Source organism: Cuculus canorus, chromosome 14 (assembly GCF_017976375.1).
Source record: "Cuculus canorus isolate bCucCan1 chromosome 14, bCucCan1.pri, whole genome shotgun sequence".
In the NCBI taxonomy this organism is placed as follows: domain Eukaryota; kingdom Metazoa; phylum Chordata; class Aves; order Cuculiformes; family Cuculidae; genus Cuculus; species Cuculus canorus.
Window position 1 is genome coordinate 9,845,417 of NC_071414.1, and position 23,943 is coordinate 9,869,359.

A 23,943-nucleotide genomic window follows, 5' to 3' on the forward strand; every position below is an offset into this window, starting at 1 on the left:
ACCACACTATTTAATCTTAAAATCCTGTGCTTGGCCACAACCTGCTCTTTGTTGTACCAGTTTGTCCCTCAGCTTTATGGAAATAAAAGGCAAATGTGACTCTTGGGGCAAAGGTTAGGCAGCTTCCCTTCTACACCCTGCAAAGCTGGATGAAAATTAACACCCTTTTGTTCCCCTCGTATGCATCCTATTGCACTCGGAAAGGCCTCACACTTGTGACAGTGGCTCCAAGTTTCCTATTTACAATGCATGTGCTGTTATATCACCAGCTGTGACCAGAGGCACACCACCTCTGGGATTTGTGGTTGTTAAGATCAGAAGTGCTCAAGATGAATGCAGTCATAGGATACTGATTTTTTGTTGAACTTGCAGCCACTGGCTTCTCTATCCCTTAATTTTGTAATGATGAACAGGAGCTTTTGAACAACACAAATAAACAAGACATTTTGCAGCTGGAGCACCTCTGTAACACCAGAATGTTCTTCCAGAACTTTCAACCCAGCCCCTGGTTTGGATATCAGATGCAACTGGCACGCTAAAGAACATTTCATCCCACAGAGCCTTGCCTTTACACAGAACCTCCCATTTGAGCTCAAAGCACTTTATAAACGATGATTGTTTTCAGCCTCACAGCACCACAGATGGCACAGAAATCCTGCCATCCTCATTTTACAGATGGGAGAAGGAGAATTTATGGGTGAGATCTTGCAGCATTTTAAGGCAACAGCAATTTCCAGACCAATTTCAAGGAGGCAGATTTGAGGCCTAAAGTGAAGTTCACAAAGGCATGAAGCAGAAATAGAAAAAAAAAAAAAAAAAGCCCAACTTTTAATCTTAAGCCTTAGCTCTAAGTTCCCTGAGGTGGAGACAATCTTTGGCATATCCCTGAACACATGGGGTCCTGCTCCAGGACCACGGCTCCCATCACCACCACCAGTATTACAGGCACTTTGATCTCCCCTGTGCCTACTCAACCTCTCCTCCTCTTTGTGTCTGGCTTTGTAGACTTCTAAAGGAAAAATGGAAGGCATCCCAGATGCTCAAAGTCATTCTGTTAAATATAAAACTGCGTCATCTGCACACATTTATTTTGAAATATTTTGCCACGTTTGAAGCTTTAGAAACTGCCTGCCTGGCCCTTCCTTCAAACTGCTTCCTCCTTGTGTGTAACCTCTGGCTTTGCTTCATGACAAAGGCAGGATTTTCTGATGCTTTCCTCTCCTGGAAAAAAACATCAGAAGATGCTGGCAGCTCAGCTGGGAAACCTGTCAGGAGAGCTGCAGCTGTGGCATCCTTTTTGCAAGCAAAACCCTACCAGGTTGGCCAGCGAGAGGTTGGGACTTGCATTCATGCCTGAACTAAAACAGGCTCCAAGCAACCGCTGCCTTTGTTAATGTGAGAGGTGTTGCAGGCAAGATACGAACACAGGATTAGCCCTTGAAATCAGGCATCTCTGACAGGAGTCAAAGAGCTAGCAAGGCAAAAAGCTCCTGTTTGCATCAAGAAAAATGGTCAGTCCTAAATTATGACAGACAAACACAGTGGCTTAATAAAAGGTCTTTTTATCTCTTCAGTTGTACAGCACGTGACAATTGCTGCATAGAACAAGGTAATGGTTAATGCTGTTGCATGCTAATGTAAATAAATACATCCTTGCCCTCACACCACTTTGGGGGGGGGGTTCCATTTCCATGCCAGGGCCATGATTCATGGAATGGTTTAGGTTGGAAGGGACCTTAAAGATCATCTAATTCCACCACCACCCCGCCATAGGCCTTGAACACTTCCAGGCAGGGGGCATCCACAACTTCTACAGTCAACCTGTTCCAGTGTCTCACCACCCTCATTGTGAAGAATTTCTTCCTTATGTCTAACATAAATCTTCCCCCTTCCAATTTAAAGCCATTCCCTCTTGTTCTATCACTACATGTTCTTGTAAAAAGTCCCTCCCCAGCTTTCTTGTAGGCCCCCTTCAGGTACTGGAAGGCTGCTATAAGGTCTCCCCACAGCCTTCTCTTCTCCAGGATGAACAATATTCTTGGATATTCCCAAGAGATATCTCATTTCTTGCCTCCCAAAAAGCTAAGATGCAGAAGACTCCCTCCTGCTGCTCATGTGGGTGCTGCTCCATGTGTCTGCCTGCAAATGTTTCTGACAAGTTATACTGCTCCAGAGGAAATATGGTTTGGGGTTTCCTTTGCAGAGAGAGGCATGGTGGCATGATCCCAGTCAGCGCGTAGCGCTGGGCAAGTGGCCCCGAACAATGGCTGAATCCTCTCCTGGCCACGCTTTCCCATACCGTCTCCCCATTTTTCACCTGGATTCACAAAGCCTTTGTGCCGTTCAGCTGGGATGGAGGTTAAGCAAAGCTATTGGACGGGTGCTGCCAGCACAGCCTCCTCCCGTGGGAGCTGGTGGGCTCAATGCTGCTCTCTCTCATCACACCCTGCCTTGCTGGGCAATGACCTCCTATATAGAGAAGTCCTCATTTTATAATCCATTGAGCTGCATTTTTTTTTTCAAATGGTTAAAAATAACTGCCCTGTGAAAGCGAGTGCCCTGGCCTCAATGTCCCCACGCCTGCCAGGAAGAAGGAGGGAAGATAGTTTTTGTTCTCTCTCCGCTATCACAAGAATCCCCTGCGTTCCACACCCTGTGCAGCACCAGCCTTCTTCCCACACCGACCTGCCAGAGAAAAGGCACAAGTAAAGACACAGCAGGACATGATGCCCTCTGGTACAGCTCGTGAGCAGGTACTTACGCTGTTTTCAGAAAGCACAGAGGACTGAGGCGGGACTGACAGTAGCACGATGGACGGAAAAGTGATGACATGGGCACCCACTTCAAACACAGCTTTGGGTCTGCCCTGCCAGAGAGGAACTTGGGGACAGTGTTTGGCTTTTGTTTTGGGATTTTAAAAAAAAAAAAAAACAGGAAAGCATATTGTGGCTAAACAATGGGAAAGTCTCCATAAGGAAATGAATGGATAATTTATTTAGAACGCTGTTCCCTCCTCACTTGAACACCTGCTGGTTGCCACCAGGAATAAAGCCCGACATAACCCAAGGCAGGAGAGGCAAAGCTTTCTCACTGAAACATGCCTGAAGCTGAACGTGGGCACGTGTGTTTCTCATTATGTACTGAAGGGGACTAGGCAAGCTCAACAGGATGTTTGTGCCTTAGAATTGCCCTAATTTGCAGCTTGGTTTCCATAGTTTGGATCACATTTCTGTCCCTCGGCTATTTCTCCAAGCCCTCTCCTCTCCTGTCTGTGCTTTCCCACCAAAAAGACCATCACTGGGATAATGACAGCCAAGCTTGTGGCAGAAATGCCATCCTACCCAAAGGTGCCCGATGCTGTGACAGGCAGCTAAGAGCTGCACCAACTCGTTCTATCAGCTACAAGATTCCTACAATGCTTTAGGCAAGTAATTTCTTCTGTTTATGCCTCACTTCCCTGCCTAAGAGAGAGAGTAGTAGTATTCCTACACCTTGAAGGAAGCTAAAAGGATTAGAAAATGTAAGGTTCACAAATACTTCAATCCCTGAGCCCTGTAAACATGTCAGCAGGCTGGCTAGATCCTCAAAAGGGACATGAACACACTGGGTCCCTCAGCTGATGTCCTGAGGTCCCATCCAGTATCTTGCTTCTTTTTATTCCAGAGTTTTCCATTTTTCATCCTTACTCTGACCAACTGTAAACACAATGCTCACAGCAGAATTGGTCAGCAGGGCTTCAATAAATATGAAGTAAGTCAGGAAAACAGAAAGAAGAACTGTGCTGAAGGATTAAGAATGGTGTCAGGCTCTTCACTGAAACCTGCAAAGAAACCCTGGCTGGAAGGCAGCATTTCCATCCATATGGGGTGCACTGAAATAGATTTGGGTTATAGGGATCTGTGCTCTCAACTGCAAGCAGATATCGCACATCTGAAACATAACCTGCTTTCCAAAAGACCAGCACATTTATTTCTTAGGTTATGCTGACCTTTGGAGAGGTATTTTAACAAACATGCACTTTGCATTTCAAAAAGGTACAGCAGGCAGGCCTTGGACAAATTCCACATATATATCATGGTTCTGGTTCTAAAAATAAACATTTTTTTTCACCCATTTGTTCACAGCATTGGGCACTGTAATACCACCAACAGCAGCAGACAAAATTCAGAACAAGAGCTCTCTCCAAGGCTGCCACTCACTGGGGTGTGGGATGGAGGGGGCTGCTTAGCTGGGGAACTGACCTTAGACCAGACTGATCTCATCTTCACTTGCCCAGACAAGCCAGGCAGGAATACTACCATGGAAAGCCCTAAAGTGACAGAGAGTAATGTCCAAGGAGACGTCTACAACAGAGCGCTACGAGGGCAGGAGGGCACTGTTTTTGACAGGATGACGGGTAAATCCTGTCAAGTCTGTAGTAACTGTGCAACCACCGCATCAAAAGGCATTCCCTGGCTCCCACAACCCTTTCCTGAGGACACCCTCCAAGTAAGTCCACAACAAAAGACATGCAGGATCACAAGGCAAGCAAATTATGGGGCAGTCAGGTGCCTAACAGGGACGCATAAAGCAGGGATATTTACTGGATAAAGCAATGATGTAAAGGGAACAGAAATTACTGGGACCACTACCCAGTGGGTGAACAGCTCACAGGAGACAGAGCTCATCAACATGCAGGTGGAGTGTGGTCTCCCTGTGTCATTCAGAGAAAAAGCTGAAAGGTAGCAGCATGCAGCCTGAAATCCATCTATTAACGTTCACTGCACAGGCAAAAGGGAATCCACCCAACACACCCACGTCTTATCTTTACGGCTGCTGCTTTATCTGTAACATTAGAACTTTTTCCTATTACAGTAGATAGGTAGGTCGCTGCTGCCGCAACAGCCCTGTTGAACATTAAACAAGGGGTCTGAAGATAGGGGACAGGCAGCTTTTGCTTTGAAACAGGAAAATCCCAACAGGTGGGGACAATGAGGTCAAGTTTACTGCATGATCGCAAGCTTGTAGAAACAACTCTTGCAGACTGAAATGCAATCACAGTGCGGTCCAGTAAAAGTACAGTTCTCGCCACACTCATCTCATCCCACCACATCTTTACTGCCGGAGATGATGCAGCCACTCGCGGGCGTATGGGCTGGAGCCTTGCCGGAGGCTGGAAGAAGCAGGCTAGGCTGTTACTGCAGATAACAAATGTTAACAGTAACACGAAACAGGATTCTGCTCCAACGCGATCTTATCTTCTGAGAACAAGAGATAAAAATTGTTCACATATAATTTTAGTGCACTGCCTAGACGTTTAATTTAAATTTTTTTTTAAGTACTGAAAATGTGTCAGGGAGCTCTGCAGGAAGCACTGGTGTCACTTATTTCATGCACATCAGTAGGAACTTGTAAAGTTAGGCGACCAAATTCACTATAAGTCTCCTACAAAAAAATTGCCCTTATTAGCAAATATCCTGCTTGCTGAAACATTGGAAAACTCAACTTGAGAACTGATAAAGATCCACCATTTAAAATACTGTGCTCTGCCTGACCAGCCTAGAGCCTTGCTTTGATATAAAGGTCTCCCTGCCAGGTCCTCTAGCCTAAGACAAATTCTGAAGGAGATAAAGACCCCCACACGGTTCACTTGCAATACAGAAATATAGAAATTGAAGCGTTAAGGGGAGACTGAACAGCCTGTAGAGAATTGCAGGAAATGTGACATTTTTTTTTTAAGGACTACTTTGGGAAGGAAGGGAAGAGGAAAGACAAAAGTTCTTTTTTCATAAAAAGAAGGTGTGTTGTGGCACTGAGGTAACTCTTGATGCAAATATCTAATGGAAATGGAACATTTTTCATGGCACAACAGTCCAGAAAAATTCCTGGCAGAGAACAGGGAATGATTTTAGCTCACAACATCAAGTTGTGTCTATCTCCCCAAGGATTTTCAAGCAAGAAAACCCTCTTGCTTCTGTGGCTAATGCTTGAAACCAAACATTTTATGGGGGATATTAAAAAAGCTAAAATCCTTTTTTTTTTTTTTTTCTTCCTAGGCAGAGGCTAATGACACATTTATTCTGGTCTTCCAAGCATTTCTCCATGACAGCAGAGAGGTATTTGCTAATAGCATTAGGCAAAATCCTTTTGTTCTGATCCTTCTCCTCAAACCAGCAAACAGTAGCAATCCCAGCAGGACCTTGCAGCATCTTCCAGGCTGCTCCAGCCCCTGTCTTCCACCATGTCCTCAGGAAATGAGCTCCTGCATCACTGCTCCTTTCAAATTAAACTGTTTCCTTGCAAAGGGGAGACGGTCATATGAACACAAAGTTCAACCACATCATTTAAAAGAATGGTTGCCTTGACAGGAAAGCCAACGCAAGGCCTTAGCTCTCCTGGTTAACCAAACGTCACATCACGACACCAGCATCAGAGCCAAAAGACAGCAAGTGCAGCTGAAACACTAATGTCTCTCTCCAAGATCCACCAGCTGGCTCAGAGCAGAAAATAAACCATGACAGAAGGCCTGCTCTGAGAATGAAAAGTGCTGATAGCAAATCTTTCATAACCTAGAAGTGATCTCAGAGCCCCAAAGACTGAGGAGAGCCAGTGCTCTCCAAGATGAAGCAGGCATATTATCCCAGCCCACTTCCAGTCCTTCTGCTTGACTTTGCTTTTTGGTGGCAAAGGAATTCAAACTTGACACAAGGGAAGCCAGTGCATGACTTTGATGCTGTGGCATGTTCAGAGCAAAATGCAGCCCTGAGCTAAATCAGGGATAAGGCTGTAGAAGCAGGGTCTGCTACCAAAAAATCTACTGCTAGGTCTGCAAGTATATAGGTAAGTCCACCTACACTCGCCTCCGTCTTCCTGTTCCCCCGTCTCCCTCCTGTTGTGCCTCTCACAGCGTGCATGCATGAATTTTGCTGCTAAGTTGGCCCCATCTTTATTACAGGCTTTTAACTCTCCTGCATATAAATAGCACTAAGAATACACAGAAGCCAGCGATTAAGCAAGGCAAAAAATCTCCTCTCCCCCGTATTATTAGCAAATCTGGGTCAATGAGTCTGCAACTCTAGTAACAAATTCTTAGACTTGGTTAATGAGAGACAGAGTGAGAATGAGCAGCAGAGGCATGGAGAAAAGACAGGGTTCATGCCATAATCCCTGCTGAAGTCTTTTGGTGCGAGCAATGAAAGCAGCTGCGTGATAGATGAGCAGCCCTGGAAATGGTACAGCTTATTGTAATCCATTATGTGGCCTTGACATCCAAGTCCACTGGCTCGTGTCAGTCAAGAAGGCCATGATCACAAGCCAAAGAGCTTTGAAAGATGTCAGGCATTTGAAAGTCATAAAACACGGGATTCAAAACTATATGAAACTTTTGGCTATTGATAACACATCTCATCAAAAATAATCAGTCAACCACTCTTACTATAGTCCTTAGCAGGAATTTTTGGACCACGTTCTCACTAATATGCTGCATATACAACACATGATTTCATACACAACACACAATTTCACACACCAGGAGAGCAAACCTGCGCCTCTTACTTGATGTATGTTTTTGCTAAGCTGTTACCTTCCTTAGAAGTTTAAGTGTAACTGTGTGAGAGCAGAGGACTGCTCAGCTCACTTTATCTTCTAGTCCTGAACTACGAGTTCATAGCACAGTTTTGGGAAGTGATCAAAAGCAATGAGAAGTAAGCAGCTGATGTCCATTTAAGTACCTCCACAAATGGTTTCTGAGGACTGCTAGGTTGGGAGGCTAAATATTTTCCAACTCTAGATGCTCAGCTTCTCAGTCAGTGATTCACGTATGTGTGTTTGTGATTTATTATTTTTATTGTTTTCTAGAAGCAGACAATAAGGTGCACCAATAAAGCAGAGGGCACTTAAACATGTAGCACTTTAGGCTAAAAAGACTGGTCTGGAGGAATGAACACAGATGATCCAAAAATGGGAGAAGAGGGGCAGAGATGTGGACAATGTTTTGCCAGGGAAGACTTAGATGAGATACTAGGAAATATTCCCTCCTTAAAAGTGTTGTCAAGCATTGGAACAGCCTGCCAGAGAAGTGGTGGAGTCATCACTCCGGAAGTATTTAAAAGAAATGTAGAAGCGGTGCGTAGGGACACAGTTTAGTGGTGGACTTGGCAATATTAGTTTTACGGTTGGACTCGATGATCTTAAAGGTCTCTTGGAACCTAAACGACTCTGTGATTCTGTGAAAACCCTCATGTTCTCTGGGGTGGTTGGGTTCTGCTTTGATTTACTAAATTCATAAAGAAATGGGGTTCAATTTCCATGGATTTGCAATCCTAAACTTTTTTTTTCCAATGGCTGTCACTTTGGGCAGGTCTGAAGCCCACTACCACTTTCTGATGCATTAATTTTGTTCAATCAAGTGCACTGTGCTCAGTGCAAGTTAAACCCAGCTTAGAAGTTCAACATCCCATTTCAACAGTGGCTTTGTTATGTCAAGTATCATTTTCCTTGTGCATTCCCTTTTTCCACAGTCTGACTCAAGGACAGCCCATGTGTCAGGGCACCTTCTTCTATAATGACTGCTCCTAAGGTCATTAGGGGAGAAGGACTTAGTCTTCATCAGTGCTCTACAGCACAGCTCAAATATGAATTTTCGTGGTATCAAGACCAGACAAGACACAGAGATCTTCTAAATTTTATAGGACATTGCACTGTTGGGGTCTGTCTGAGAGATCCCTTTCCCTGTCACCCTGATCCAGGCCAGCAGCATTCACTGCTGCAGCACAGACCACAAACTCAATCTAAGAGCAACTCAAGGGACCCCAAACCCTGCTAAGTTAGTGAGTGCTGATGGTCCCTCAAGGGCACCGTGCGGCTCTCACTTGAAGGTGGGTAGGGACCCCATGATTGTGTGCGGGAGACCCATCGTGTGTTCCTGATTAATAACAATGCACAGAAAAGATCCTAGTTAAAAGTATTTTTCACAGATTAAGAAATGAATCTGCTGTCTCCTTGCCTCAGTTCCTTCCCATTCATTAATTCTTAACTTTCAAGACAACTTTGCCCCTGCAGAATGTATAAACAGCTCAGGATTGTTTTTCAGAGCAATCTTTTATGTTTAAAAAGCATTGTTCTGAACCGGTGTTTTGCTTTTCCAATCATGGCTGTGATTTGTTGAAGAGTTACAGGAACACGTGAGTGGCATAATCACCAACACTTAAGCGGTCCATGCTCTCACCATCTCCCCTCCCCACCAGAGAAGCACGTAACGACCATTAATGCAAATAGACTCCCTGTTTCCATCGAACCTCTTTTCTTCTGACCAGCTGTACCAAGTCATCTGCACTGGGGATTTATAAATAGTGACCATGTCATTCCAATGTTAATGGCTTTTAATGAAATTGGAGGATGAAATGCATTCCCTTTTAATATCCTCAGAGCAGCAATTTTATTCCGTCCCATGGTTTCAATACAGGGCTCATGGAAAGAGTGCTGGAGCTTGGCACATCCTTCCCACAGCCTGTCAATGTGTCGCTTCCAGCACAGACAGGAACAAAAAGAGGGAAAGAATTTTGTTGTCTCCCTGATGCAGGAAACCCACCCATCCCCTACAGACAGGCAGCGTCACCACACTGCAGTTTGTGAAATGTGGAGAAAAAAGCATTTAAAAAGCAGTAATGGAGATTTAGCTTTACTTTCGATGCACTGTTCACTGAAAACACCCTAAAAGCCAGTGTTTAGGTTATCTTCATCCCTCTGAATTCAGTCTGTATACAATTTACACTTGTGCCCTTCTCACCTCCAAAAAGCATGTTTGGAGAAAGGCCAGTACATAAGATGTGCGGTCAGAGCCGTACCACGCTTCAGCTGAGCTGTGCCGCAGGCAACTCAGGTGGGGTGTGTGACGCTCGAGCCAAGAAGTGTTACGAGCCGAGCGTGTTTTCTACACTCAGTAAAACCACACTAAAACTTTCCTTTTAAGCACAGGAATTGTCCAGAGACTGGGCTACACAGAGGAAGAAAAGCTGCAGATGAAGGACGAGATCAGCACTCGGAGAGATGCTACAGGCACAGAAAGGAGAGCCTGGCCTTTCATTTCTGCCTTCAACTTTTTCCAAGTAAACCTTATGATAAAAGGAACAAGCCTGCTATTTTTCTTTGCCTCAAATTTGTCACAGAAGCCTCTTTCGTCTTTATCTCCTCTCTTCATAGTGGTTCTAAGGGTCTCTTTTTTTCCCCTCCTAATTACAACTTCTCTGTACTCAAAGGACAGGAAAGAATTCAGTTTAAAAGAAAAAAAAAATGGTGGAGCTATTTCTGTCCAAACAGGGATGGATAACCAGAGAGCCATTATACTTAACGGTGCACCCATGCAGGGCTTTTGATCTGTCCTAAGGGAACCACAAAACCACAGGAAAATGGGAAAAAAGGCCTCTCTAGGAAGATGTTCTTACCAGCAAGCCTTGCTCCCAACATGGTGCAGCATTTTTAAGCATTGTCCACGGTTCCTTTTATATTTGCACACAGTTTAAACAGTGATCTGGCAGCAAGAGGGGAAAATGCTTTGGGAGGAATGCATGGCTGAGGAAGTTAAATAAAGAAGTGGCCAGGTCTTCAATCATCCTATATTTTATATATACAAAGACTGTGATTCCACTAAGCTTTTCCGAAACAATATGTAAAGAATCCAAAATAGGGCAAAGGAATGGGAATAACTGGTTATAATTAAATTGGAGTGGAAGCACAGTTTTTCCCCTCTGCCAGGCTAGTTTCCCTGGAGGCATCATAAAGCACAAAGGGATTTGTGGTAGTGGGAAACCTAATGGCACAGGGACTGAGTCCAGCCTGCATCGGATGGGCTGGTACCTGAAACCAACACTCTCCTAAGCGGAAAGCTTTTAAATAGGTTTAATACTGGCCAAAAGCTCTTTCCAAGTGATCTGGAAGGCTGGTGACTTCACTCAGCTCATGTACAGTCCAGCCTGTACAATAATATCAAATATTTTGTTGGCTGTTTTAGTTTATGTTCTGACAAATAAGCTATAGCTTTTTCTAAATACAGTACATCTTCAGAAATAAAGCCAAAAAATATTTAAAAGAAGGAAAAAACAAAAACAGAAGAGGAGAGTTCTTTGCTGGTGATGAAACAGAGGAAATTGTTACACTGAAAAAGATGTATCCTTTTTTTCCTTGGTTGAATTTTTTTTAAATGCATAATTTTCTACTAATCCTATGAATAAAACTATGAATCCAGTTTGAGAGGCAGGTGGTTGTGCAACACTTGGCTGCTGCATGGCTGAGCTGAGATCCTTTTCCGTGATATTTACAGGAATTAATAAGAGGAAACAAGAGCCACTTCAAGACAGTAAACAAAAGAAAATACAGTCATGCCATTACTGGACACACAATGACCTCAGCCCCTTTCTTCATCTCAAACGTCTTCCATTATTTCAACACAAGAAGGATTTGAGCAAGAGAGGTTTATTTTTAAGCCCCCATGTCAATCTTCCTAATGCCAGTAGGATTTGATCCCAGCACACCTAAGTCAACATGAACATTTTTCTCCCTTTGTGGTACCACAGCCAAGACAATAAAACCTGATGAACCAAAGAAACCTGGAGATGAGAGACAATTCCTGGCACTGCTGAAGATAAACACCACTGTTTTCTGGCCAGAAAAAGGCTGAAGATATTTTTTGCTCCCTCTGCCAGAGAAAGGAATCACTCCCAAGAGATGGGGCGAATGTGTAAATTACACAGCAAACAAACAGCAATACAACCTCAGCAGTGATCACCCGTGGACACCTGCCTGCTTGGGGAGGTCCAGGCAACATAAAGCATTTGATTTTATTGTGTTTTCCCACCTTCTTAAGGTGGAGCTTTGAAACATATTCAGCAAAGGGCACTTGGTCAATACCTTCAAAACAATTTCGTGTGGACCTACAAGCTGTTGTTATTTCTATAGTTGTGTTTTATTTTTTTGTGTATTCTTAATAGATAATTTACACCTAAAAAACCTCACTGTACGGTCAAACAGCACACTCCTTAGTAACTATGGAATTGGGAATTTTAGAAATCCCACATGAAACAATATAAACAGCTGTCTAAAACCTCTCGTTTCCACCCAGATGGCCCTTGTTTCAATTAACTGATTCAAACTTTAATTTAGAGTCAGTCACTGGCCTTGTTTGGGTTTACTTGGAAAAGCACACCTATAAATCACACATGAAAAACTGTGGAGAGAAAGAATTTATTTTTCTTTGGGTGGTTCTTTAGGTTCTTTCCTCTTTTTTTGTAGAACAAAATTTTATTACCAAACAAAAAACATCCAATTACAGCTGTGTTGACAGCTTAGAGCCTCTGGTGGTTCTGGCCACATAAAACACAGGCAGCAGCACGACAACACACTGTCCCTCTGCTTCTTCAAAAGAGATGGCACCAAGTGTTTTCCATGCTGCATAAGCCACTCACATCATCTCCCAGGAACTCAAGATGGAAACATGCTGAAAAAGGGATGCCAAATGTACAGAAAGCTTGAATTCACCAGAACAGACCCACACAGGTGATTTCCCTTGGCTCCTGAATCCACAGGACACTGAGCTTTACGGGTCCCACCACTCAACGAGCGTCTCCTGAAATACCAAATATGAGCAGGCGCTTGAAGAGCTGCAGGAAAGCCTACTCCAAAGCAATGCATTCATTGCAACGATCTGCTGCTGGCAGAAGGCTCAGCTTCCCCAAAACACCCTACAGAAAGGCACGTTCCCCTGAACGGACGTGCTCCTGTCTGCCCAACTCCTCCTCTGCCAGTGAATCGAGGAACTGGCTTCAGCTGAAGTGAACGGCACTCAAGATGTCTATAAATAACACTGACAATCATCTCAATGGCAGTGGCCAATGTCCACGCTGGCACAGGTCCATCGGCTCAGGTCCATGGAGGACTTCCAGCACCAACACGCTGCATGTACCACAGCAAGGTGTGCATGCCCTTTGGTATGTGTCTGGACAGGCAGACCAGAGCACTCGCCAAAGACAAGATCACGACCCTTTGCTGGAGAAACCAGCCTGCCACTTGCAAGAGCTGCTCATGGCAGATACTAGGAGGGAACGGGGTCAGGAAGCAGCACAGCCTGTCCCCAGCATCACCCTGGGATGTACACCTTGCCCCAAACACCTGCCTGTGCCTAAAAGCCTTGTCCTTTGATCCTATCTTTATCATCTGCCTTGCGCTGATGCCTCATTTCTCATAGCAGTAACCACTCAATTTGATTTTTTTTCTGCAGCTCCCCATCTTGTGAGAGCAGGGCATGCCCCTCTCTTTGTCAGACCTACATGTCCACACTGGGCAAAGCCCCAGCGCAACACGTGCTCCCAGGGTCGTACGGGGCCACCAGAAGGATGGATCTCAGCTGGCGCGTCTGCCTCAATCATCCCCCACCACCACAGTCCCGGGGTTGTTCCCCAGCGTGGCTCCCAGATGGTGCTGTGTCTATACCCCAAACACTTCTTTTTCCACCCACCACACCTCTCTGGGGAAATGGTCACTTCCCCTGAGAAAAAGCATTTCAGGTCCCAAAACCACTTCCAAGGCAGCAGTGTGGTATGCTATGAGGCAGCATCACTCCCTTCAGCTACTCTTCCACTGCCATAGAGACAAGCCACAACTAGTGCTCCAAGCACTGGTGTTGGCCCTGGGAAAAAGGATGAAAAAGTCAGGGAGGGCTTTGGAAGAGTGTTGACCTGGCAGGGCAGAGACCTGAGGTGGTGAGTCTCCAGCGATGAATGATGCCTGAAGATGCACAACACCAACCGCCCCGAAGTGATGCCCTGGCTCAGTACAGGAATACAGGGAAAGCAGAAAAAGGGAAAAGATAGGTATGTAAGCACAGAAAGGTCCTCAGCACCGACCTATTTAACATTTCTGCCCATCATCTTCAGTCCATTTGAAAGAAAGAAACGAGGATGGCTCAATGCAGGGCTGTGTTCAAGATGCAAGAGGCAGGGAGGAAATCAGGGAGAGGAAAAACATAGTCAATATCCAGAGGCACACAAAGAAAGCTTCTCCCTTCTTCTGGGACTGCTTCGTGAGGTTGCACCCTTAACCTCACCTCAAGGAAAATGTGAGCAACTCCTTGAAGGCTACTTGATGTGGTTTGGTAATTGATTCTACTGGCATGCTCACAGATTACAGTATTTATTGGAGTGCAGGGGTTTTTTGCATGGATCTATAAACATTTACTAAACAGGAATGCATACAAAAAGATGGTTTGAAAATAGTTTGTTTTAAAATGAGAAGTGGTTTTGACCTCTCTGGGAGGAATGTACATCTACCCTCTGCTTAGAGACGGTCAGCTGAATGCTTGAAGAGGGTGGGAGAAATAGTAAACATTTTCAGGAGCTGGAAAGCACATTTTTATTTTTGTTTTGCTTCTAAAACTAGCTTTTAATAGTTCTAAAAGCAAGAGTCATTTCAAAAGAAACAAGATCCCTTGAAACTCAATTTTGAAAGGGGGCTAATTTTTAATCAAAATAAATTTTAAAGGAGAAAAATGCGAACACTTCTATTAAGTGATAAACTCCAGCTGTTCCATGTGGCACTGGCATTTCAGGGAGAAAAGGCTTCGCAAAACATTTCTACTAACTAAGCTTCGCACTGTCCTCATCAGGCAGATGAGCCAACAGCTGAGCCAGGAACCCCAACCCCAGGCTCCCACTCTGGCACCCACAGAAGGGAAATGATCCGCATTGCTATTAGGAAGCACTGGAAACCATCACATTTCTTGTTTGAGGGAGGAAAGGACTGGTTTAACCAATTCATTAATTATGAATATCAAACAAATCAAGTTTTGAAGTTTAGTTCATAATGACTCAAACTTCCACTATTGTTCTTCTCAGCAAAATCAGACTTTCCAGACAGCATCTGTCAATCTGATCATTATGTAGTCAAAGGAGGGAGAAAAAAAATTGTTCTCTCTCACCTGAAAAAAAAAAAACCCAACTATCTGTATCTTGTAATTGTTTCCTTGATAAACTCAATTTGCTTGAGTTTTCCCTTCTAGATTTGGCTGGTCAAGTCAAACCATAAAGATTATTCATGGAAAAGCAACCACAGTTGGTTACTAGGATACAGAAAATCACTTAGTACATTCCTCCAATGAATAATCCCAGCAGAACACACACAAATTCAATAAATTATGAATTTCTCTTTTACATAAACATTGGGGTTGCAGAGGCATTTCTTGGAACTCTTTAAAATAAACTAATATCTTAATTACTATGCAATAGCAAAACAAACAGGGGGATAGCTGAGCATTGCAGGTGAGATGCATCCTTTGTCCAGACATGAAAGTTATTTTGGAACAAGGCAGGGTGCAAATGAACAGCAGATTCATTATTGCCAGTAGCTATGGGCAGACACGGGCATTTGGCATGCTCACATGCCTTTTCAAAGCGGATAACGTAAGCAGTAGACTAAGCTAATGTGGAAGAAGGCATTCTTATTTCAGAAAAAAACTTTCTTCCTGCACAAAAGGTCTCATAAAAACACTTGGGGACAGATCTCTGAACCTACAAGGTAAGGCGAGAGATAAGTTTTCCTATGTTGAGTGGTGGCTGCCGAGCCAGTCCAGCCGAGGCCAGCATCCACAGCGCAGCACAACCGCCACGGCTGATGGGCAAACAAACTGCAATCAGAATAGGGCTGTCCCGAGCCACTTAGACATTTTTGCAAACAAACACTCAGACTCAGAAGAGTGATTTTGGATATGTAACAGCTTTTGGTCTTTTTTCTTCCTCTGTGTGTGTGTGTGTAGTTGTATCTTCTCTGTCCTTTCCTAACCCTCACAATATCCCCTAATAACAGCAATCCCCAGGCGTGACTCAGTACACACTGCTGTTCAAGGCTGTGGTATTTAAAGATACGCTATAGGGTCTGTTGGCTAAGATCAGTTTTTATAAACTTTAACCAAGATGGATTTCCTTGAAATTCTAACTTGTGAAGCATCTGTCCTTCTCACCCTCTCCCTTTGATCACATTGACAGCACAAGCAGTACTGCTCTGCTGCTGGCAAATCATCCAGTAATTGCTATTTAAGACTCATAAATCAGATGCCAGCGCAAGATCTGCCTCGTACTCTTTAGAGGACACCTCCTTTCCAGGACAGATCAACCAAAATGCCTGACATACTGAAACATCTGCAAGACTTCTTCCATGCAAGTGCAGGGAAGCTCCACTGGCATCAAGCTTTCCCTCCCTGAACACATGGTCTCAACGTTCAGCTTTTATTTTTCGTCCCTCTCTGCTGACAAGGCTCTCGTGCAGACACTGTGCTGTGTCCCCGCAGGCTCGTCCCCAGCCCACACAGCCACCGAGTCCCAAGGGGCACTGTGCCCCACAGCAAATCCAACACTGATTCTCAGATAAAAGTTGAGCCACTGAAGCACTCCTTTCATTGTGTGGTGTGTCCCCATAAACCATGGTATGAAAGTTATCTCTGTTTTATAAGCCAGCACAATGGCCACTGGGCAATGTAAAGCTAATGCTCTTTATCACTAAAAGTGAAGTAACAGCCAGTTAGTAAATTATTTCAGTTTTCATACTTAGAAACGCTTTCACTTTGCAGGACAAAGCAATCAAGAGTTCTTGATGGCACCTCAAGAACAGCCCTTTAAAGAGGCATTTCTTGGAGGAACCCCTCTTTGGCAGGAGCCCGCAGGGATTATCTAGCCCACTTTTAGCCTCTGAAGGGACTACCTCTACCAACACCATTCCTAGCCAATGAATAACAAACTTATTCTTTAAGAGCTCCAGTGATATAGATATTCCAGTTTACGGTATTTCACCAAGATTTTGGTGTTAAGTTGCCCAGCTGCCTTCTGGAGAGCACATGCTCAGATGTCATGGTCCTGTCTCCTCAAAAAATCCCCTGTAATTCACTGCAGCCTGTTAGCTGCTTCTCTTAGCACAATTTTGGCCGCTGTCAGCACACCAGCCCAGATGGATCTCAGGTGCCAAGTGTTTTCTGTTACCAAAAAAAAATAAAAAAGCTCCATCCAACCATGTCAAGTTGAAGACCCCAAGAAATAGTAATTTCCCCTCATCAGGAATTATGCCTCCAACCTCAGCATCACGATGAGAAGATAACTTTTGAACTCCACTCCATAAATTACAGAGCATGTTAAGCCGAGAAGCTGGTGTCCCGATGAGACCAAAACAGATTACAGGCTCAGAAAAGCTGTTGCCACAGTGCTCGTTATCGCTCAGGAAAGAGAGATAAACCTGAATGAAATTATTTCATTTCTGCTGCCAAATGGGCTATTCTATCTTTTATCTTTGGCTTGTCAAGTCAGGGCTTGGCAGATTTAACATTCGAGTTATGGAGAAGGGCAAAAATCAAACAACTTTTTTCCCTGGCATTTGGAAACCTGATGGAAAACTTTTACTCAGGGAAATTCTCTCTTTGACTGACTGTCTTCCCTGTGTTTCTACATGGGCTATGAAGAAACAGAGCTTTGTTTTTATGTGGTCTATTTATTTCTCCCACATAGCCATAAGACATTATGCCATCAGGAGTGCAATCACAAGAAACCTGGAACCACAAACAAATAATGGCTAAAATAGGAAAATTCCTAAAGTACAAAAGTCTCATTATTATGTAAATATCCACAGTGAAACAAGAAAACTGGAAAAAGGAAACATGTTATATGCAACTATCTGGCCAACAACCCTACAAACACAACTGCATCCATTTTTCTCTGTTCAAAGCATCAGTAGCTCTTAAAAAAAATCGTAAATGTGATTTTCCTGCTGCACTGAAAAGCTTTGAAATGCAGTTAAATGGTTTTTCTTTAAAGAATCTTCTTGTGTATTCCAGCAGCAAGCAAGAAGTAATTTCTTATCTTCTGATTTTGTTTCTTTATACCAGTTGTGTTGGTGTAGAAAGGGAAAAAAGACATGTTTTTTTTGCTGGAGCAGAGTAAGGGATGGGTTCTGATCCTCTCGGTAGGGGATCTCTGAGCTGCTCCACTGCCAGAGGTCTGGAAGGATTGAGAGAAAAAACTCTGGGATGGAAAGCAAGCCCTGCTTACACAAAGCAGAAGAAGATATCTCCCTGGATGCAGAGGGAAAAACAAATTAACAAGTAAGAAATCACTTTCTCCTCCCTCACTCCTCCCCAAGGCCCTGCTTCAACTGTTCAGACATCAAGAATTTAATGTTCCAGCACTCAGTAATTGAGACAACAGGGCATCCAGGTCTGAAGGGAAAATCTGGCACAGGTAAGCTGAGATAAAGCTTTCAAGCAGACATCTCAGTGCCAGTGATTCATGCTTTTTAACATAGAGAGGGGAAAAAAACAGTCATCATCAAGATATGAAACAACCCAAGCAAACAGCATCTCCTTCCCACCAAGCATGCCCTCGGACACGGGCATACGTTTTATCTAAGGGATCCTCAGGAAGTGGCTGCTCCAGCTAACACCTCTGGGCAGTCCTGCTGTACTCACAGCATGCAAAGAGGTGGGATGGAGAAGTGGCAGGACATCATAACCTAAGGACACTGGGGCCATCAAACAGCCATATGGAGCATGACTCAGGGTCAGTACCCTCCAGGACACAGCAGGTTAGTTTTGTCGAGGGCAAGAGTGGAGAAGCTGCCGAAATGAGAAGATAGAACAAAGTATGGAAATGGTTCTATAACAAAACTCCCTCCAGCTGTCACAGACAGAAAAACCTCCCTAGGATGTGCCACAGACACAGGTCCCTTCCAACAGCCCTTTGGGCTCCCACCTCTTTCTGTTCTTGTTAGTACATAAGCCCACATCTGCTCTCTGAGTAAAGTCTGGAGAATGGTTTACTGGCCAAGCTTTCTGGCTCAAAAGGCCAGGAAACCCCAAATGAGTGTGTGGCTGAAGAGCTCGTTAGGAGCAGGGTAGGTGCATGTCATGAGTCAGCCGTGTGGTTTGGCTGCTGTGGCAAGAGGCAGCAGCAGGAGCGTGATGCCAAACTGCTCTGGGCAGAAGAAAGAAGACAAATAAAGGAGATAAGACAGATGGAAAACAAAAAGAAGAGATGGAGGAGATTGCACACAACTTCCCCATAAGGAAACGCAGACGGGATTTGACATGTGTTTCAGAGGATTGCACCTAGCCTCATCCCATTTCACAGCTCATGAAGCCACTGCCCCTGGGTTTTCACTAGTTCTCCCCTGCCTGGATCAGCAGATTTGTTTCCCTGCTTCTCTCCTGAACCCACCACACATCCATCACGGTGACATGCACACTCCACCTCAGGAAAGCCTCCTCTTACTTTAGCTACCAACCCACACAGATAGGCTCTGTAAACAGCGCGATGTTGATGAGAAAGAAAATGTTTCCTTTCAAGGCAAACTGTGCAGCAGGACACTGACTGTCCAAAAGTGCAACTCCAACACCCAATAAGCTCAAATGCTGAATCCACTGGAGCTAACGAGGACTAAGGTGCTTATTTGCATTCCTAATTCAAAAGCCAGTGAATGTGATAGGCAAAGAGGATCCTTACTAGAATAGGAAGAGAAGCACAGCATAAGCTTCAAGGTGACTGATCCTTTTCATGTCAAGTAAACATTAATGTCCACACATTCAAACCTGACTGCCTAAAGGTAAGCACCTTAAACATACTTAAGCACCTCCACAGGTCGTCAAATTATAATGCGCTGGGAAGACGCAATTTCCTTTGCCTGTGGTAAGGGCACTCTAAGAGTTTTGCCTACACGCACAGACTTAGGGGTGTGATTTTAGGCAACTACAGTGAGGTCAGATGGTGAAACATAGGTCCTTCCAACTCGTGGCAATTATCTAGAGAAATAAAAAGGGGAAAAGTGCTGTTTGCCAGATATCCTACCTCCTAGTAAAGCAATTCCCCTCTATAGCATAAACAATAAAATAGAAGAGAGGGCACCTGCCCAGCACCATCGTTTGTGACAGTGGAGAGTAACAAAATGCTCTCCCTTTAATGGCACACTTGGCAACGTGCTGTGTGCATCTAACAGCACACCAGCCACAGGACATGACACACAGTTCCACTTAGCACTGTCTTGATAGGCGATGCCTTCCTGGATGCAACTACAGTTGTTTCCCCAGTCTCAACAGCCAAGATGCCGATGGTAGCACTGAATAAATCATACCAGTTGGCTGCAGCACATTTTTGGGTATGTGCTGTGCGAGGCTGGTTAAAGATAGTCCTCAGTATACGATCAACCTGTTCCATCTCTAAATCACAGTGAAAGCTGAGCAGTTTCACAGGTTTCCTTTTGAAGGGCGGAAAACCAGAAAGCTACAAAAGAAGCAGCAAATTAATCTATTTTTTTGCACTTCCATGACCTTCTTCCTGGAGATGCTTCATGCTTGCATGTTAATTAATTAACTCTCACATACCCATGTAAGGCAAACGGTGTTTCCTACCTCTCTTACATACAAAGCAAGACTATGATAAAGCCTCTTGCTCTAAGGTCACACAGGGTGTCAGCAGCAAAATCAATGACAGACTCTAGAAACCTAAACTCCCAGAGTAAAAGAAGCAGAAAAACAGGTGACAGACGGCTGTTACTGAGGTACGATTAACACCTGTAATCACAAAGTTGAACAAAACCAAAACCTGGTCTGAACAGATACCTTTTTCACTTAAACCAGAAAAACCTGAAGTGTTATTTTGTAGTTCTGTTGGAGTCAGATTGGAACCGAACCAAACAATTTACTGAACTAATTCCCTGTGCACAGTACTAAGAACTCCTCCTGTACTGTTATCACTAGCAGCTAAATGGGGAGGAGGGACCAGAGAACGAATCCAAACGAAAATGCTACTTGAACCTGAGATGTTAACCCCTGAAAAAAGCAGAGAGATTTTTTCTACTACTTGGTCTTTGCTACTCATTTCTTACAAATGAAGTGTGTATATTATAACAGGCATCATATTTGTAGAACCATAGAGCGGTTAAAAGGACACAGAGAAGCATCATCTTTTACCCACAAGCTACAAATTCCTGCTTCTCTACTGTAACAGTGACTCTGTGACCATTACCATTTTGCAAGACTGGCAGATAAGAGCATTGCTCTGGTGAAGGTCTAAACTTGGGAATTTTACTTGCTGAGAAGGGGTTAATTATTAAAAGCATTTTTCTTAAGAAATAATTTATTAAAAATAAGAAACTGAAGTTACTTCTGCCAGAACAAGCCCCATTCTTCCTTGTGTTTACCAGACACAAATGCCACTCATACTTGGTATTCCTCGCAGTTGTGAGGAAGGCTGTGGGAGAAGCACTGCAATCAGATCCCAGCCGGATTCTTAAAAGGGAATTTGGCTCCTTTGTTAAATACCAATGTCCCTATTTGGGCCAGGATCAACAACTGGATCCCAAATTGGAAAGTCCTTTCCTTGTGCTTTGGCCAGCGAGTGCCTCCTGCCACCCTGCCCACCCGCAGCAGCAGCTGCCCGCGATCACCCCACCACAACGGGCTGCCAAGTGCCACAAGGACACTTGCTGCCTGCCCGACTCTCCTAGATGTTGTTCCTCACTATCTCCTGCACCTTGTTGCCCCATGTAAGGGCTTCACCAGGTCAGGGGAATTTTCACCTCTCCCAGCCTGCCAAGTACCGCTGAGGTCTGTGCATTTTCAGGGAAGGCTTCATGCTTCCATCTGGCTACTGTTTTCTAAGCCCTGTTCAAAGTGTCTGCCAAGGAGAGCAATTAGCACCGAGAAATCAGCACCATCCACAGCATTCGGGTGCGGAAGTGCTCTGCTTGCTGCCTCACTCACCAGTGAGTTAAGAGAGTAGTAACTCCTCTGCAGAGCACTGCAAGTAAGAAGAGGCACAAAGCCATAAAGCCCAGTGGCGGTATGCAACCTATCCACCACCAAGAGCCACATGGCCTCCCAGTCCACTTAGCAGGTCAGGACAAGTTCCACCCATCAGCTGCAATGCTGCACACCTAGTTTATCACCTGTAGGAGACAGAAAAGTGGCGTGCCCTAATAATAAAGAATTCACTCTTGCCTAACCACCTACCTGCAAATCATCTCGAACAATGGGCAATGGTGAGGGAGGCAAGAAAATATGGACATCCAAGCGTAAATTCCCACACTGCACTGGAGATGCAGTGGGAGATTCTCCCAGTGGAGAGGCAGGAAAGGTTGGCAGTGGGCTAGTGCCGAACAGCAGCAGCTGGCACCATGGAGGAGCCCGAAGGCAAGGAGGTCCCACTCACCCCTCCGGGATCAGGCCAGCCACAGGAGGCAACCGTCCTGCAGCAGGAATGTGTCATGTATCATTTAGCTGTCATCTAGATAAGAGCGATTTCCACCACCACCTCAGGACCGTTGTTAAGCATATCTGACACATCTCAGCTCTTTTCCATTCAAATGCCTCCTCAACCAGTTCAAATATAGAAGCTGCCTTTCATTAGCCCTAACCTATTACTCATTTCAATACCACTCTGGTTTGAAACCTCACTGTTAATTTGACAAAGCCTTCATCCATTGTGTGCTAACCATCAGATACTTGGCAAACACAGATTTCCCGAGCTCCCCGACACAAATTTTGCCGGCACCGATAGCGTGTGTTCTTGTATCATTGCACGGAAATGCAGAGAGAAAGGAGGAGGCTGTGCACGGATTTAAAGATACAACAAACACAGATAACATATTGAAACAAATTTAGGCATAAAAATGAGTTGAACTGCTTTCAACAGGATTTTAAACTGAACTCCATTATTTGAAAACAGTTTTTCCATTTCTTTGTAAAACCTGAACTGTTGATTGTTCGGCTTTTCCAGAAGCCAAACGATGAAGGTCCCTTCAACATTTCTCCTACATTTGATCAGAATGGAAAGATATTTTCCACTTTCAGCTATTGAACAGATTGACAAAGGGGAACATCTATAGGTTTCTACAGTTAATCGATTTAACACAAAAGGTAGGCAAATTTTAGTTTGAGGGCATTCTGTTTGGCTTTTTTCATAATAAATTACTTCAGTTCATGGGACAGGGGAGAGCAATTCCTCTGTTAGTCAAGACGAGAGTGAAAGTGCACTGCTCGGTCTGCCAGGGTGAAGAAAGAGGTGCACTTTGGACAAAGAAGAGGAAAGATTTAGTTCTGATTGATTACCTTTCAGTAATTCTAAACAGCTGTAGCATTTATAAACAGGATTTCATCCAACAATTCAGTCTTCCAGAATAACTCCATAATTTTCAAAAGGACTGTTCCAAGAACAGTCCTAAACCTGCTTCCCCATGAAATGCCATTTAGATAATGAAAGACAAACAATGCATCCGAGCACATCAATACGACAAACTGCTGAATTGTGTCCAACTTGACAATATATGTTTATAAAATCCCAAACTGCAAACATCCAGAATCTCAGCCATAGGTTAACAGATTCTTTGGACTGTCATTACTCTGTAAAAAATTAATAAAGCTGAATTTGGGGAAAAGACACATTTTTAGCATCTTCCAGAACATTAGCAAGTAGCATTCAAGCGTCCTGCATGTTTTTGCCTTGCACAACTTGACAGATGTTTGCAAATGGACTATCCCCAGCAAAGCAATCTGTACAGACAATCTCCACCTGGCAGGACAGGACAGAGATTTTTCTAGGCCACTAGAACAAGGTTAAGAGTTGGGAGGTCTACATAAATCAAGTCTTCATTTTTCTCCATCAAACTTTTCCTCTTTCTTAATGACTTCTTTTGAAAGCACTACTAGGAACTCTTTAATCACAGAACTGCGGTACCACTGATGTCATCCCTTTTTTTAAATTCACGTGTGTAAGGCTGAGCATATGAAGGCTGCTCAGGAGAGACTGTTCTAGCAATAGGCAGAACAGCTGATACAACTCCCAGTCTTTTGCAACAGAGCTCACAGCTACATCCCATGTCCCAGCAGGTACAGATATTCTTTCTTTGGGAAGCTACCTTGCCGAGGTAACCTCCTCTGACCCAAGGATA

The 23,943-nt window shown here is 44.2% G+C and overlaps 1 protein-coding gene across 1 annotated transcript in view; it reads right to left on the reverse strand.

The window, feature by feature from the left end:
- Window positions 1–23,943, reverse strand: part of NEURL1B (neuralized E3 ubiquitin protein ligase 1B) — a 35,481-nt gene that overhangs the window by 10,388 nt on the left and 1,150 nt on the right. The gene's annotated exons all lie outside the window — the stretch shown is intronic.